Source organism: Carya illinoinensis, chromosome 7 (assembly GCF_018687715.1).
Source record: "Carya illinoinensis cultivar Pawnee chromosome 7, C.illinoinensisPawnee_v1, whole genome shotgun sequence".
NCBI classification, from domain to species: Eukaryota; Viridiplantae; Streptophyta; class Magnoliopsida; order Fagales; family Juglandaceae; genus Carya; species Carya illinoinensis.
Genome location: NC_056758.1, coordinates 2,709,241 through 2,724,839, shown reverse-complemented (window position 1 = coordinate 2,724,839; position 15,599 = coordinate 2,709,241). Strand labels below are relative to the sequence as shown.

Below are 15,599 nucleotides of genomic sequence, written 5' to 3'. Positions count from 1 at the left end.
AGGGACCAGAATCCATCTCTTGCGTGATTGAATTGGCATTGGTGTAGCTGTGCTTGGACGTGGGCGGAGCGGAGTGAGGCCTTGCTCGTAGGAACCCATGCTTCATTGAGCTTGGTCCATCTCTCCATAGAACTCAAGCACCGGCAATCCCAAAAAAGATGGGGGAAGAGGAAGTCTAGTAGCCTTTTTTTTTTTTTTTTTTTCATCTAATTATTCCCCTTTTCCTTTGATTTCTCCTTGGAATTGAATATGGTGGAGTAATCGCATTATTCTTCTTGGAGAATTGGCCCCTGAAACTATACTCAAATCTGACTTGTCCCCAATGTTACGGGTCGGTTCAAGTTGGGTTGGCATGCTTTTAAAGTTCCATCAGGTCGGGTCGAGCCTAAATCATACTTCGGTTGGACAAGTTGCAAGCCTAGGAAAAGGTATGATAGATGTGAACGAGTATGATAAAGGGGCATCAAGTATTGAATCTCATTACATTGGTTCCTTTTTAGGGAAAACATCTAAACTTTATTACGATTATAACGACATACTTTAATTGTGACATCGACTAATCTTTTTAGATTATAAATATCAATGTATACTATATTTATCTTACATTATCATAAATATAAGTACCATAGCCAACCTAACAACGATTAGTATCTTTGAGTTTTCATGAATGGTATATAGAGTCGATTATGTTACACTAAAAGAAAATTCTATACACCATATTAAATTTTCATTCCATTATGATGTTTTAAGATGTGATATATTTATTATTATTAGATAATAAAAATATTATTCAATAATGATAAATATATTACATTTTATATAGTATAATGAAAATGAGATGAAATGACATATAGCAGCATTACTCTGAACTAAATGCCACTGACTTGTTATGGAATTCTCGCCTTCCAAACTTGGTCATTATGATTGTCCCCTATTCATCTAAGCCCATAAAATAATCATGATTTAGGTAAGAATTAGATGTTACATTTTAAGAAATTCATAAATGTTTTAATATTGAATTAACATTAATATCAGTTTATGAGTTTATTTTTATAAAATTATTTTATAATTGAAATATTTTTCTTGAATAAGACCCATCAAATTATCATATCTTTAATAGGAAACAACATTAGATTAATAAAGTGGACATTAATTATTGTTAAAAAAAGAATAAATTAACGGTTGAAAAAAAACTTATCAATTACATATTTTATTATTTTTAGTCATGTATATTAATTTTTATATTTTAAATAATTGTCATATATATGACCCATATAAAAAAATATAATAATGATATTCAATAAATATAATAGGAAATAACAAATTTTTTAATTAAATAGCAATATTGCTCCAAGGCTATATATTTTACAAACACTGTAACATACAATTTCATACAGAGACATACAAATATTATTATAGCAACAATATTTCTATATATCAACAATAATAACAACGTTGACACCGTCACCGCCAACGTCTCTCTCTTTCAATTTCTTCATGCAAAGCATAAATCCATCTAAAAGAAATTAAAAAAAAAATGGGGGGAAGAGAGAGAGATATCAACCTCCCGGTCCTCCTCCCCTGCACCTTGTGATGGAACTGCAGCCGCGCCTATAGGGGTTAGTGTGAGAGTGACCCTGGCAGAATTGGAAGCTAGAATAAGTGCCATTGGAACGTAGAGAGCAGGGAACCGGGTCCCCTCGCATCGCACGATAGTTGATGGCGCCAGCTAGAATGCGCCTGCTGATCTCCGAGTCTAGCGCCTTGACCTCTCCTCCGGTCAGGGATTCCGATATGTTGCTCTTGAAGGTTGACCCAACGGGCATCCATCTCAGTTGATGTTGAGGCCTAACTGCATGGATGATGTGTGATAAGCTTAGAAACAAGACCAATGCACAGAGTCCAAGAACAACTGAAGTACGGAAGATCATTGGCATTCTTTTGGAAACAAAGCTCTTTTTGCTACTACGCTTCCTTTCTGGATTCACTTTTTTTTTATCGTGCGCTTCTTTCTGTGTGTCGCTTTCTTTTGAGGTTTCTTCTGTTTTCCTTTCTTGTCAACTGAGCTTTGAAGAACCAGATAGACAATGAGCGTTTGTGTGGGATCGCTGGGACTTATAACAGGCATCTATCTATTGAGCAATTGGGATTGGTTTTGTTGCATGCTATATATATATTTACTTGTAAACAAAACATGATCCAAGTGTTTTTTAATATAGTTTGTTTTAAAAGACTCTAGAAAGGATCTATAGAATGATGTTGAATAGGAGAGGTCTGTACCATGCCATCCTGCGATCTCAAATCTCCTTCAACCATGATCGATGAGCTAATGAGAAAGACGAACCTTAAATCAAGAAATATGAATCGAGTTTTCTCCGCGAGCGAAAGGGAAATCAATAGAGTGATTAGAAATGTGAATTTGATAAGGTAGAGAACGAAGGATGGGTTTCTTTTATAGGAGAGACGAGAAATCTGGGGCGATTATGGAGATAGGCAGGAATATCGGTGGGAACGGACGAACGAGCAGAGCGGTAACGACTGGGTTTGAGATGGCGGTGAAGGCGAGAAACAACGTGTTTCTCTCTCTCTCTCTCTCTCCCTCTCTCTCTCTCTCTCAAATGCATTGAAAGGAAACCAACCGCAAATTTCAAAGCAAACTTTCTGTTGTGAATATAATTTTTTACTAAAATTTTATTTAAAAATTAAAAAATTATATTACATTTTGTATTTATTTTAGAATTTATATTAATTTTTGTGTCTTACCAATAATATCGGTATAATTTTCGGTTTGGTAGTAGAGAATTTTGAAGTGAAAATTTTAAATTTTAAGAAGAAATATTAAAATATTATATTTTAATATTATTATTATTTTAGAATTTGAAAAAATTAAGAAAAAATTAAATTATTTATTATATTTTATATAGAAACATAGAAAAGTTGTAACAATGAGATGAAAATTTTAAATTTAAGATGAGAATTTCCATATATCAAACTAAATTTCAAGTAAATACATTTATGATTTAACACAAATGAAACTTGATCAGCGACACGGAACAAAACTATTAAATTATAAAATTATTTTTATCTTAAAATAAATATAGTGATTACATAAATAACTTTATATTTGTTAGAAGTTCATTGATCACAACAATATCACCGTCGAAACAAAAACAACATACGGATTTAACTTCGATTGCTTCAATAAAAAGCCCATACGCAAAACCAAAAACTTGAATTTATGTTAGGGTTCTTAATAAATGCAATAATATCGACCTATAAAAGAAAAAAAGAGATGAAATGCAATAGTCCCGGGTTGGAATTTCGGGACTATTGCATTTCGAAATATATTGGAAAGACTGTTCGTGGTTGCTGGATGAAAGTCTATTGTCTTTTTATTTGAATGGTTGAACTTTTTGTCATAAGGTGGCGTCCGTCTAGTGTCAATTTTCTATTTGAGGTGGTATTGTCTATTTATACAATGTAGAGAAAAATTAATAGAGAGAAAAATTAGTACAAAGAAAAAAAGAAGATTGTATCTAGATAATTTTGAAAGTACTTCCAGATAAAAGAAAATGCATTCTTTTGGTAGAACTTTGAGTTCAACCACTTATACAGAGTTGGTTCATGCTATACGATGATCAGTTGAGTTGTTATATTTTGAGGGAGTCTAATCAATAAGAGTTCTGTTGTACCAATTAATTTGAAACTTTAAACACTATAGAGAGTTTGAATCTCTTTAAAAAAAGTGATATTTTCATGTCTCAGTCCAAATCGATTTCGTTTAAATTTTAATTTTGTTGAAATTTTATTTTATTATTGTGTTTTGTCACTAATAATTTTAAGGAGATTCAGATGGAGCATATAGCTAAAAAAATCCGTGGAAAGTATAGAAGATCTCAACAAACCCTTCTGTTTCAAAGAAGCCCATTTTAAGAGATGAAAGTACAAAGTGCTCTTCTATCTAAGCCCTCTTAATGTCTCTTATGTTCTCATTGCAAAGAATCCTAACAAGATTACTACCAAGAACATGACTGAAGCACAAGTGAAAGCTCACGAAAAAAAAATTAAAAAATATATCAAAGATGAATATAACTGTCAAAGTTATCTTTTAAATTATCTTGTAGATCAATTTTTTTATTACTAAAATACTATTTACACCTCTGCAAAGAAAATTTAGAAAGTTTTATAGAGTAAATATAATATGGAAGAAGTTGGAGCAAAGAAATATGTAGCAAGTCGCTTCTTTTGATATCAAATGATAGATGGAAAATCTGTCGTGGAGCAAGTGCAAGATTTTCAAATGGTTAGAGTAGAAGTTAGGACCAAAGGCATCAAGATTGTAGAAAATTTAATTGTTTGTGGCATCATCGACAAGCTACTACCTTCGTGAAGGGAGTTTCAAAAGTCAATGCACCATAAACAAAAGTAGACATCTTTGGAGGCCTTAATCACACTCATTCACATAGGGTTGCTAGAATATTATTTGCAAGGTCGCTAGTTTCACTTGCTGAAGATTACTTGGGACGCTGGGCACCCTACAGACTACAGTCATGATGGCATGGGGCTAGGAACTCTAAAGACACAAAAACTCTGCTCCTGCCCTGGATGAAAGAAGAGAGTTGATGTAACATAATGTCACATCAGTGTGTGGGATCCTTTTGTGGGATCGTTGTGTAACTGTCAGCTCCCTTTTTATTACAAGCCTTGCTTTAAATCTCAAAGAGTTATTTTATTCAGATAATATTTTTAAAGGCTTTAATTTTATTATTTAGTATCAATTTTACAACTAGATTTTGGTAGTAAATTGTAAGAGTTTAATTTTTTTTTTAAACACTTTAAGCCTATCATATATAGAGATAAATATTTGAGGGTTTAAAATTAGGTATGGATTAGTAGTTACATTGATTTTAATATAAGTATTATTAAGGATATTTTCTGAACTGTTTAAGAGATTTACATTTTCCCTACTATATTATATGTTAGTAGTATTAAATTATGATTTTTGATTTTGTGGATATTGAGGAAATTTAGAAAGTAATGGTATTTTAGAGTTAAGAGAATTTTAGGCCTTGAGGAATAAAATAGGTAATTCAAGTATAAATGTGAGGTATCTTTTCCATTTGAGATTTACTTAGATTACATGAATTCTTATAAGTGAGGATTGATATTAGTTTGACACTATTGTGAGGAAATTCAGAAAAAAGATTAAAAAGTTCAGATAAGCGGGGTATCTATACTAGATTTTGCATAAAAAGGAAATCAAATGAGGTTTACCATTTTCCTTTGAAAATATGCATGTTTGTTTTTTAAAAGAAATATGAAAAACAACATCAATTATTGTTTTAGCATTACTCATGAACTCTGTATGAAAGAGAAATTACTTTTGTTATAAATGGTGTAGAAATGAAAAGAGTAAAAATGAGATTTTTAAATTTTTGTGATGGTTAATATAAAGATACTTCAATTTTGTTATGTTAAATATATAAAATGATCTGAAGTTACTCAGTGTTCTATTCTGATATGATATGTAAGCTGAGAAACTTTGGCATGAGTTTCTGATTTTGCATCTGAATATGATCTGTTTCTGATGATATGTCTGTTCTATTTCTGTTAAAGTCTCGCTATGGGTATAATAGTGGCATAGGGCCCCGCTGTCGGTAAAATAGTAGCATATGGCCAAGTCACGGGTAAAATGTTGGTTTAAAACCCTACCACGGGGATTAAACATGATATACGGCCCAGCCACAAGTATAATAGTAGTTTTTAACCCTACCACAAGGGTCAAACATGATATTTGTCCTAATATGATGCTTCGATATAATATGAAGATGATGTTTTAGTTTATGATATGTCGAAGGATTTTGCTTTGAATAAGAAAGTTTTTTGAAAACTTCTCTCTAATATTTTGTAATATATTTTGTTCTATATTCTGAAAGTAATTGTTTCTGATTTTTTATTTTAAAGGTAAAAGTTTTGTTATGCATTCCAAATTCTATAAATGCTAATGTTACATACTAGTATGTAAACTATACTAATATGTAAACATTGCCCAGCCCAGCCCTATCTAACTCAAACTCACGTGGCAATAATAATTTTTCAAATCCCTTTATAGTTTATAATAAGGAACCCGTATTTCACTTGTCAATATTTTTTTTCAAAATACAATTATCATAACTCCCGCCTGAAGATAAATACTATTTAGTTCATTCGAAATAGACACTGTTGTAAAAAGGGGACACTGTGAATCGATCTCACGTACTTGGGTAGGAAAAAGTATGATAGATGTGAATGAGTATGATAAAAGGGCATCAAGTATCAAATCTCATTATATTGATTCCTTTTTAGGCAAAACGTCTAAACTTTATTATGATTATAACGACATACTTCAATTGTGATATAGACTAATCTTTTTAGATTATAAATATCAACGTGGATTGTATTTATCTTATGTTATCATAAATGTAAGTACCATAGCCAACCTAACAATGCTTTGTATCTTTAAGTTTTCATGAATGGTGTATAGAGTCGATTTCGTTGGATCAAAAGAAAATTCTATACACCATATTAAATTTTCATCCCATTATAACGTTTGCATTCCATTATAAATGTTTTAAGATTAAATTAACCTTAACGTCAATTTATGAGTTTATTTTTATAAAATTATTTTGTTATTAAAATATTTCTTTTGAATAAGACCTATCAAATTATCATATCTTTAATAGGAAACAACATTAGATTAATAAAGAGGACATTAGTTATTGTTAAAAAAGAATAATTTAATGGTTAAAAAAAACCTTATCAATTCATTATTGACCCAGGAAATAAAAAAACTCCAAGTGAAACAATATTGAGCAACTTTGTATTAATCTGGGTTACCAATTTTCCTATTGGTTTGCTGCGAAGGAAGGAGTCCTAGAATCATCAAAAATCTAAATTTTAATTATTTTCAATTATATTTATTATATTTTATATACTTTTAATTATATACTTTATTATTTTTAGTCATGTTTATTAATTTTTATATTTTAAATAGTGATATTCAATAAATATAATAGGAAATAACAATTCTTTTAATTAAATAGCAATATTGCTCCATGGCTATATATTTTATAAACACTGTAACATACAATTTTATATAAAGACATATATACAAATATTATTATATATAATAATGTTCCATACAATCGTTTTTACATACTTTTTACGTATTTTATTAATGTGATTGGCTGTATTAATTTTTTTTAATATACAATTAATCACATTAATAAAATACACAAAAAAAAGACTGTACATCAAATTTATAATGCTATTATAGCAATAATATTTCAATCAACAATAATAACAACGATGACCCCGTCACCACCAACGTCTCTCTCTTCCAATTTCTTCCGATTGCTACGTCCATAGAGGATGAAATCTTCCCGGTCCTCCCCTGCACCTTGTGATGGAACAGCACCCGCGCCTATAGGGGTTAGCCTGACCGTGACCCTGGCAGATCTGGTAGCTAGATAAAGTGCCATTGGAACGTCGAGAGCAGGCCACCTTGTCCCCCTTATGCAGCGCACGGTAGCCGATGGTGCCAACTAGAATGCGCCTGATGATGATCCCCGAATCCAACTTGACCTCTCCTCCGTTCAGGCACTCCGATTTGGTGCCCTTGCAGGTTGACCCAATGGGCATCCATCCCATTCGGTGTTGAGGCCGACCTGAATGGACGGTGTGTGATAAGCTTAGAACCAAGACCAATGCACAGATTCCAAGAACAGCTGAAGTATGAAAGATCCTGGACATTGTTTTGGAAAAAATGCTCTCTGTGCTGCTACGTCTCCTTTCTGGATTCATTTCTTTCTATCGCGTGCTTCCCTTGTGTGTTGGATCGCTTGGACTTATAATGGGCATCTACTGAATTATTGGGATTGGTTTAGTTGTAAAAACAGCATGATCGAAGTGTTTGTTTAACAGTAGTGTGTTTTAAAAAATGAATTGAGTAGAACCATCAAAAAGTTGTGTAGACTTGCAGGGGGGGCTATTAATAGATCAGTTTAGTTGCCATTACGTAGGGTGAGGCTGAGCATATTTTTCAATTATCTAAAAGATATGGTTTGGTCTTTACATTGTCGATTTTAATTTACGGATAAGGAAGGAAATGACTATACTCTTGACGTGAACACAGTTGAAATATTCTGTGTTGAAATATTCTGAGACTGAACAGATTTCTAAAACGATGTTGAAATATTCTCCCCAACTTTTGACGTGAACACAGTTAGAAAAACGAAGTTAAGCCTACATTGGTTACTAAAAATTAAATTATTTTATCTTATTTTATCTAATCATTATAATGTTTTTAAAATTTTATATAAAATATAATAAATAATTCAACTATTTTAAATTTTAAAATAAAACTAATATTTAAAAATTATATTATAATAATATTTTATTAATTATTATTTAAAATATGATTACGTAACCAAATGGATAATTTGTTAAACAGAGACGCTGGGAGCAAGTAGAGTGTAAAACTCCTTTCAACACCATCCAATATAAAATTGCCATGTCATTGAATCTATGAAAAATATTTTACGGCTGCCTCACACAATCTTACCCCCCCCCCCCCCCCCCCCCCCGGCGTGTGTATTTCGTAATTTTTTTATTTTTTTTCCTCCCCTCTCCCTCTTGCTTTCTCTCTCTCTCTGTTATGAACCTCCTAAGTAACTCTAGTAAAAATGGAAACAAATGATAATCATATATTTATTACTGTGCTTGAAGATGATAATGTGTAATTACCCTACCTCCAGATGAAAACCACAAGGTTCAATAGAAAATTTCATCAGGTTTTAATATATTATTTTATACTATAGTATAATATAATACTATAATGATAATATATTGTAGTATTTTATATTATATATTATAATTATACTATAGACTATAGTCATATATTATAATATATAATATAGTGATATATTATAATATATTATAACATATAGTGATATAGTATTAATATAACTATTGATACAATAAACAAAATGATATAAGATTTTAAATTTTAATATTATATTAATTAGTAATTTAGCATATAATATAAAACTATTTTATATATAATTATATATTATATTTAAAAATTATATACAATAGAAAAATTAAAAAATATATGTAAACCGATCCAGTCCGATTTTAAAAAAAGAAAAATCGGAACTGGACCGATTTTGATCAGTTTTAAGAAAATTAAAGCTGGTACCGGACCAAACCAAACTTGGGACCAGGCTGATCCCACCGGTTTGGTCCGGTTCGGTCCAATTTACCTATTCACCGGTTTATTTTTTACACCCATATATTTCTCTAACATTCCCTCCTTATATTCCTCGCAGGAGTAACCATAACCCAGAACAAATACGAAAACAAAATGTGGAAAGTAATAAGTGGGTTTACATCACCGAAAGCATCAGTGGGTCTACCACACCTTGTCGTTCTTCCAACGGTGGGCACTCTTCTGTTCCTCTCGTCGGAACGTTGACTTTGTCAAAAAAGTATGATTTGGACATACTTTATTTGAGCCTCATGGAGTTTAATATAGAGTAACAGCAAAGGTTTCTACCTCCTCCATGTCCATATATCTTGTCACTAGAAAAAAAAAAAAAAAAAAAAAAAAAAAAAAAAAAAAAACCAGTGCTGATGTCTACATTTTTTTTTCATTTTTTTTTTCTGTGGAACCATATCCATACACATCTCTTTTCTTTTATTCCATTTTCTGTACTGTTCTCCAAAGTGGGTGTTAATGGGGATAACTTTTTATCTCTTCGGGCTCACTAAAAGTTTTGATAAAATCAGAACGATTTGCAGAAAAAGAAAGTAAAGCAAAGCAGAGAGTTGACGAAGAAGAATTCGATTGATTTTCTTGTGCATTGATCTTCTTGATTACAATGTACAGGGCTTTCTATTTATATTAATTACAGAAAGAATATAGGGAACCTTTTCTAACTCATTTGTACAGACAATTCGTAATAGAATTACAATTCTTTTATTCTAGAATCATCTTTATTCTGCTGACTAGGCATCGTTGAGCAGTGATATGATCTAGCTTGAGAGGATGACCTGAAATGTTGTGATGGCTGCTATGTGGTCTCTAACATCCCTCACAAGATGGAGAGTGTATGTCAATTACTCTCATCTTGAGCAAAAGGGAATAAAAAGATGGAGAATGAAGAGCCTTAGTAAGTATGTCAGCCAATTGTGAAGTAGGTGGGGTGTTTATGTAGGGGCAATGAGACCCTCTTGAATTTTATATCGAATTAGATGACAATCTAATTTGATATATTTAGTCCTCTCATAAAAAACAGGATTTGAGGCAATATAGAGTGCAGACTTATTGTCACAATGAAGAATGGCTGGCTGAGGATCAGAAATTTTGAGATCAATAAATAAATATCTTAACCAAACAAGTTCACATGATGCAGCAGCCATGGAACGATACTCTGCTTCAACAGAGCTGTGGGATATAGTTGTTCGTTTCTTGCATTTCCATGAGATGAGTGACTTTCGAAGGAACACACAATAGCATGTGGTTGACCTCCGTGTATTAGGGCATGAAGCCCAATCAAAATCACAGTATGAAGTGAGTTGACAGATTGAAGATGAAGGGAAAAAGAAGTCGTGGACAAGGGACTTCTTTCACATATCACAGGATTTTGTGGGCAACTTGAAGATGTAGAACACGAGGATAACTCATTTATTGGCTGAGCAAGTTAATTGAGAATGACAAGTTAGGCCGTGTGATGCTTAGGTAAAGAAGACGTCCAATGAGTCTTGTAAATTCAGATGGATCATGAAGCAGCTTGCCTTCATCTTTGCTGAATTTGAGATTTGGGTCCATAGGAATTAAGCTAGGTTTGCAACCAATTAAACCAGCATCATGTAAAATGTCGAGAGCATATTTTCTTTGGCATAATAGAATCATATTTGAAGTCCTAGCTACCTCCAATTCGAGAAAGTACTCTAGGGAACCGAGGTTTTTAATTTTGAATCTTGACTCAAGAAAAACTTTGAGTGCAGAAATTTCATGATAATTATTTAAGGCCACAACTATATAATCAACATACACGAGTAATGCTATAAAAGATGGACAACTCCATTTTGTAAAAATGCTATAATCAGCTTGGGATTAAGTAAAACCAAAGTGTAGCAAGGAATAAGAGAATTTGGCATACCATTGTCTGGAAGCCTATTTAAGACATTGTCTGGAAGCCTATTTAAGACATTGAATGGAATGGAATAGACAGGAGATATCTTCATGTATACTTCTTCCTCCAAATCGCCATATAGAAAGACATTATTAACATCAAATTATTGGAGAATCCAACCTTTGATAGCCGCCACAGCCAAAAGTGTTTTGACTGTCACAAGTTTGGCAACGGGTGAAAATGTTTCATGATAGTAAGTCCTTCATCTTGGGTATAACCCTTGGCAACTAAGCATGCCTTGTGCCTCTCAATTGTCCCATCCGAGTTGTATTTAATTTTGTAGACCCATTTTGAACCAATGGCCTTCTTTCCAATAGGCAGATCAATGATATCCCAAGTTTTGATCAGTTCCAAAGTAGCAATTTCATTATCCATTGCTTTGCGCCAATCTAAGCTTTTCACAGCTTGTGCATAAGTGTGTAGTTTAGTATGAGTAAGGATGGAAGTGGCAAAGGCAGCATGATTGGGTGATAGTTTGTCATGGCATAAAACAGAACTTATTGGATAAGGATGAGAAGAAAATGTATTACCTTTTACCTTGGAGCCTAATAGAGAAGTAGTGGGCATGGTAACCTGTTGACAGTAGTAGTCATGGAGGTAAGATAGGGGTTTCCTTGGTCTGTTTGAGCGTCAGGGAACAGTTTAGATTTGTGAATGGGTGTCTTCACAAGAGGGGAAATTGGGAGAATGATGAGGGTTAGAAGAAGATTTAGAGACAGGCTGATGTGATGGTATGTGTTCTAGTATGGGGTCAGATTAAGAAAGAATGAAAGATTGTATGTTGTCTCGTATGGGATCAGATTGAAAATGAGTTGGAGATGCTGTGTGGTCTGGTATGGGCTCAGATTTAAAATGAGGGGAAGGAATGATGATTTCTAGGGCCAGAATTGGGGTGGATAGGATGTTTGTGAGTTAGGGGTGGTAATGACATTTTTGTAGGGAAATAGGTGCTCATAAAAATAACATCTCTTAAATGGAAAACAGACTTACTCTCAAGATCGAGTAATCTGTATCCTTTAATGCCAAAGGGGTAGCCAAGTAGGATGCATGCTTTTGCTCTGGAATCAAATTTGTGACGATTGTTTTTTAAAGTTGAGGCATAGCAAAGACAACCAAAAGTTCTTAAATGGTGTAGGTTGGTTTGACTTGGAATAGAAGTTCATATGGTGTCAGATTTTGTAAATTGGGAGAAGGTGTTCTGTTGATAAGGTATGTGGCAGTCATGATGCATTCATTCCAAAAGGATGTGGGAATTCCAGATTGGAATTTTAAGGCTCGGGCAACGTTTAAAATATGTTGGTGTTTTCGTTCAATAATCTCATTTTGTTGTATGCTCTCAACACAAATTTTTTGATGGATTATTCCTTATTGCATGTAGAAATTGGTCATTGCAAACTCATTCCCATTATCAGACCGAATCACTTTAACTTTAGTGTGACATTGTGTTTCAACTAAAGAACGAAAGGATTGAATGAAGTTTATGGTTTGAGATTTGTTATTCATTAAATAAACCCATGTCGATCTTAAGAAGTCTTCAACTATTGTTAAAAAATATGGATCTATCATGTGCCATTTGGGAACAAGGTCCCCAAATGTCACAATGAATGAGATCAAATGGTTTTGATGCACGGTTAGAGCTAACAGGAAAAGGTAAACGGTGATATTTGGAGAAATGGCAAGTAGAACAAGGAACATTATGGTGCATAACTTTCAGATTTGGTAAATATTCTTGTAATAAAGATAAATGTGAGTCTGATAAGTGACCCATTATGCAATGCCATAAATTGTAATCAGAGATAATAGAAGCATAAATGGAAGTGGGATTTTTTGGACATCTGGACAGAATAGATGAGAGGGCAGTGGGAGACATGTCTGTCAACTGGAGATGGTGTAAACCATTGTGAGCCTCATCTTTCCCAACCGTGCTCTAAGAGAAAAGATCTTGCACATAAAATGCATTATTAAAAAAAATAAAGCAACAGTTAAGGTCTTGAGTTAATTTCTTGGCTGAGAGAAAATTGAACTTAAAAGATGGGATGCATTGGACATCCTTGAGAGTGATGTTGCGATTAAGTTGAACAATTCATTTGTGAGTAACATCGGCATGGTTGCCATCACTGGGGAATTTAACTTGAAAATGAACGTCGGTAAGTAAAGAGGTATAAATGGAGGTGCACCCTTGTCAATAATCCATGGAATATCCTTTGATGATGTTGATGCTATGTGAGAGACTAAGAAACAAGAAGAAATAACAGACATAGCCGTGGCAGAGGTACAATTAGATGAATCAAGGGACTGAACGTGTTTAGCAACCTGTTGTGTAGCCTAAGATTTGAGCAAAGTAATGAGATGTTGATATTGCTCTTTACTAAGAGCAGCTTGTGATTTCTCATAGATCTCTTCTAGGTTGGAGAGGCTAATTTGGTTAGCTGATGGGTTAGAACCTTTGCTTCGAGTGGCATGTTTATGGCCTGGTAGATAACCATGGAGTTTGTAACATCTGTCAACAGTATGACCAACAAGGTTGCAATGGGTGCAGGTGGGTTTTTCAAGGTGGGGATTGGCTTTGAAACACTTGTCTAAAGAATGCCCAAAGATTTTGCAAAAAGAGCAAAAGAGTTTTTCTCTCCTTGGAGAACCAAAATGTTTGGGGTTATCTTGGTTGGATGGAAAATAGGTTTTAGTAGCCATAGCAAGAGTGTCATGAAGACTAAGGGAGGTTGTTGAGATCTATTTTCACTTCTCTTCTTGTTGAACGAGAGCATAAACTTCACTCAAGGTAGGGATGGGTTTAAGAAGAATGATTTGGGCTTTGATATTGGTGAAGGAATCATTGAGTCCCATAAGGAATTTTATCATCCGATCACGTTGTTAGTTCTCAATGACAGGTTTCAATTCTCAATGACAGGTTTCAAAGCATCACAGGTACAAGATGGCATGATTTCAAAATTAAGAAGTTCATCAAATAAACTCTTCAATTTCAAGAAATAGAGACTAACATAGTCATCTCCTTGGGTAAGAGAGTGGATGGATTGTTTCAATTCATAAATCCATGGGCCATTATTTTGTGCAAAATGTTGCTCTAACTCAAGCCACAGGGCATGAGCAGTTTCAACATACACAATACTATTTTTTATTTCAAGGGACATTGCATTTTGAAGCCAAGTTACAACCATGTCATTACATTCAAACCATGGTTCTAACAAAGTAGAGTTTGGGGCAGTAGGTTCATGAAGCGTACCATCAATGAAGCCCAGTTTTTTCTTGATCCAAAGAGATCTACAGATGGTATGAGCCCAAGAGTGATAGTTTTCTGCTGTGAGGAGATGAGTGGTAAGTCAGGTTCCAAGGCCATCGTTTGGATTAAGGAAGTAAGGGTTGGAGGGGTCTTTAGGGTTGGTATTGGAAGGAGGGGGATTGCTGATAGATGAATCAGTATTCTCAGAGGCCATAGATGGCTCTTGATATCATAACAGTTTTGATAAAATCAAAACGATTTGCAGAAAAGCAAGTAAAGCAAAGCAGAGAGTTTAAGAAGAAGAATTCAATTGATTTCTGTGTATTGATCTTCTTGATTACAATGTACAGGGCTTTCTATTTATATTAATTACAAAAAGAATAAAGGGAACATTTTCTAACTAATTTGTAAAGACAATCCATAACAAAATTACAATTCTTTTATTCTAGAATAATCTTTATTATGCTGACTAGGCGTTGCTGAGCAGTGATCGGATTTGGCTTGAGTGGATGACCTGAAATGCTGTGATGGTTGCTATGTGGTCTCTAACACTCGCCCCTATTTGTCTTTGCAAGCTGAAAAATGTGTTTGATACATTTGAGGAAGGGCGGGATCCTCCCATTTGTGTATACAGAGTAAGTACGTGGGGTGGGGGATGGGGAGGGCAGGTACGTAAATTTTTTTCATGGACCTATGACGTGGCAGTTTTATATTGGATGATGTAAACAAGAGTTTTACACTACCTGTTTGAAGTTAAACAAAAACATCCCACAACTTGGTTGTAAATTGGAAAATAACTTCTAGACAATAAAAGTCAATCTTGGACTTTAAATTAGTCAGACTTGTTATCCAAAAAAAAAAAAAAAAAAAAAAAAAAACCTTAGACTGGACAAATAGAAAGATGTTCAGAATATAGAAAAAAACGTATTTCTAATAACTTGATGTGGTATTTTTTTCCTCCTAATCAAGCATGCATGATATTGATATGGAAATATTACAACAATCTTTAAGGCCAGCTTGGTTTGGCCGATGAGATGATCTTATATATTTATTACAAATTTTTCAAACTTTCATATGAAATATAATAAAAAATTTAACTTTTTTCAATTCTAAAACAAAAAATA

General features: G+C 33.4%; 1 long non-coding RNA gene across 1 annotated transcript; it reads right to left on the bottom strand.

Moving 5' to 3' along the window:
* Nucleotides 1-1,307: 1,307 nt before the first annotated feature.
* LOC122317384 lies at nt 1,308-2,418 on the bottom strand. The gene is made up of 2 exons (XR_006244454.1): nt 2,281-2,418; nt 1,308-1,852 (listed from the first exon to the last, which is right to left on the bottom strand). It is a non-coding gene; the product is annotated as an uncharacterized LOC122317384 (long non-coding RNA).
* Between the last annotated feature and the right edge of the window lie 13,181 nt (nt 2,419-15,599).